The following is a 3,244-nucleotide window of genomic DNA, read 5'->3' as shown; positions in this document are numbered from 1 at the left end:
GCAAGTGTAAACTCTCTTCTCAAAGAAACCTTTTCAAATTACAAATAGATTGTTCTTTAGATGTGGTTTATATTTGAGCAGTTTGTACCAGGGGGCTACCATTACATGCCCAAGAGCGGCAAAATCAATTTGCAAAAACGCACTGAAGCTGTTCACATATGCAGCCTAGCCCAGGCTAGGCTTGTGAAGCACCGGGAACGAGCTTTTCAGACTTTGTACTCTGCAGACTTTTAGAAAAAAACAGATTGTAGCCAGAGTTGGTGCCCATAATCTAGATATCTCACAATTCCAAATTGTGAGTTCTGGTGATTCCGCCTACCAGAGCCACTGCTCTGGCCTCACTTACCTGGAAATGGCATATTATGTGTTCTGCACATGCCCACAGCAAAATGGCCAAATGTGGCCTGGTAGACCACAAAGGGAAAGCTGTTGAATGTGAGTGTAAAAAGATGTGCTTCTGTCTGGCAACATTTCTTTTTTTAACCAAAAGCCTCAGAAATCCTGATTCAGATTGGGGCAGCTGCGCAGAAGATTAACCCTCCCCCCAACTCTTTCCCCACCAGAAATCACCAATTCCACCCCCTCACCCCGTTATTTGCTGTAAATAGGAGTTGGGGCGGGGGTCAGTTTTCAGTAAGAAAATTGCACAATGGGAAAGGGTTAACTTGCCATGCAGCTGTCCTGGTATGAATTGGGATCCCCAAGGTTTCTTTTTGTTTTGAGAGAAAAATATAAAGATGTGTTGTCAGGTTAAATTCAGGCACCATTTAAAGTGGTAATTCTCTTATATTTAGTAGGGGGAGTCCCTATCCAACCCCAGCACAGCATCCTTGCAATGCTTGTTGCTGATGTCTATCTCATGTTTCTTTATAGACTGTGAATCCTTTTGGGACGGGAACCATCTTACTTCTTTTTCTGTGTAAATCACTTTGAGAAATTTTTTAAAAAATGAAAAATGATATATAGATATTAGTAATAATGGCACATTTAACATAATGTATAAATGGGCCCTTAACTGTAGCTATAAGTGCTACCAAAGGGATAGTAGGAAAATGTACACTTTGAAGATAAGATTCCTAAAATCCTTTAATCAGGCTTTGCCAGTCAGGAGACCCCATGGAAGTGGCCAATTCATGCTTGCTTGATATTACCCCACTACAAAGAGATTCTATCACACATAATGTAAAAATGTATGCATCTGTTTTCACCTGAAAGAAGCTGGAGTATTCGCGCAAGTTGTGATTGATGTTGTTTGTGTTATATCTATAAGAACACAGTACTATAAGACTGGAGCTTCTGAAAATTAATGTTCTCACTCATCAAGAATTTTGTAGCGCTGAGTATAAATAGATATGCATTTTTCCAAAGCTTTGATATAGCTTGCTTAGAAGCACTCCGAGACTAGTAAGAAGAACCATTTGCAAGTCTCTAAACATAGGAAGACAGGCAGAAATGTTGTTCTGTTGAAACATTCGATTCTAGCATTTGATAACTGTCTCTTCTGGCTCGCTTTTTACCATATCAGAAAATTATGTGGCGATCAAATGTTGCACAGTTGTGCCTTAAATTATCCCACAGTTGGAACCTAAATAAATAAGCACACCACAATGCAGGGACAGTATGCTTTGTAGAACAGAAGTTTGCTTTGCATTGGATGCTGGAAAAAATAGATGTAGCCATGACTTGGCAGAGACCAGTTATTGCCAGGGCTAAAACTGATTCTTGAATCATCAACCAATCTGTGCTGTAAGGTTTACTTAACAAAAAAGCATTATATGCTGGCAAGAAAACTGAAGGAGGAAATGTTTGGTAGCAATCGACAGGCTTCATTAACTACTTCTGTCAAATGCTTTCTCATTGCCTAAGCACTGAAAATGGGGCCTTAACTGGTCAGCGGAGTGCATGTGCTTTGCATGTAGAGGGTCCTGGGTTCAGTCCCCAGCATCTCTCTGTAGAGCTGAGAAAGATCCAGATGAAGCCCTGGCAAGCTGGGGCCAATTACTATAGGCCATAGTAGCTAGAAGGCCCCACAGTTTTACTCAGTGTAAGGCAGTTTCCTGTAAACACTGGAGGTTTTCAGTGAAGTGAAATAGTGGCAGGGAAGAGCCATCCCCCTCCCCAGGTAAAGTACCTTTGGGAACCAGAAGAGGAGAGACTGTAGATCTAAATGGCCAGTGAAACAAAGGTATAGCTAAGGCTATGGCAACATTATGAACTCTGTACACATCATGGTCCAGATCGCCAATCACAGCTATATAGATAGTGAGAGTAAGATGAAACAGGTGTGTGGCCTACCACAACAAGCCCAAGAAATCAGTTTCATTTCATTGATGATGGAATTAAGATCTGTTCAGGGTGCAAAAATTGCTCTGCACCTCTGCAGTTAAGTTCTCCTTTGATTATAGAAAGCAAGACAATCTGGATTATAGAAAGCGAGACAATCTTTTGAGTTCGTTTGCTTTGTTGAACAAGTTTGTTGAAGGGAACGTTTACGTTACATGCAACTGTGTGCAATGTTTGGTTTCTGCATGAGTCACAAAAATCCCAGGAGACTGAGAGCCAGGCTGAAAGTCATGTTAAAGATATGGATGGCCCTGTTGTTCTTAATTTCTCTTTACGCTGTGGGAGGGGGAGCCCATAGGAGTGCCACAGCAGCACCCTTAGCAGCCAGCAAGCATTACCATAAGCCCAATTAGAACAACATCCCCAGCCCAGGAGCAGCTGGTGCAGGTGCCGCTGGTGAGGCAGCGAGAGGCACCTTTAAGCATAAATTAGAAGGTGCTTACCTCCACTCCAGCAACACTTACAAGCTACTCTGAGCTGCAGTGCACCATCCAGCACTCCCTGTGACAGGAGATCAGCTCTGCCACTCACTTGGTTTGTTTCCACAGAGCTGATCCCCTGCCGGCGGCCAGGTGAGTGGTGGAGCCGATCCCCCACTGCAGGGAGTGCTGGAAGGTGCACTGCAGCTTGGAGCAGCTTGCAGGTAAGCACCTTCTAATTTATGCTTACAGGTGCCTCTTGCTGCCACCAGTGTCTTCAGCCCCGTTTTGACTGAGTAAAATACCTTGCGATGCAGAATGCAGATTTCAGAGCAGACCAGAGGAGTGAATGAAACACAAGTTAGTCTCAAGGCCAGATATGGAGCTCATCACAGCAGTCACCAATAAATATTACACATAGACACACAGAGCTGAGCTGCCACTGTCCATTTTCTTACCACCACACCATCTCACAAACAGAC

The sequence above is a fragment of the Hemicordylus capensis genome, chromosome 1 (assembly GCF_027244095.1).
Source record: "Hemicordylus capensis ecotype Gifberg chromosome 1, rHemCap1.1.pri, whole genome shotgun sequence".
Taxonomy (NCBI): Eukaryota; Metazoa; Chordata; class Lepidosauria; order Squamata; family Cordylidae; genus Hemicordylus; species Hemicordylus capensis.
Note: the sequence above shows the minus strand (reverse complement) of the source record.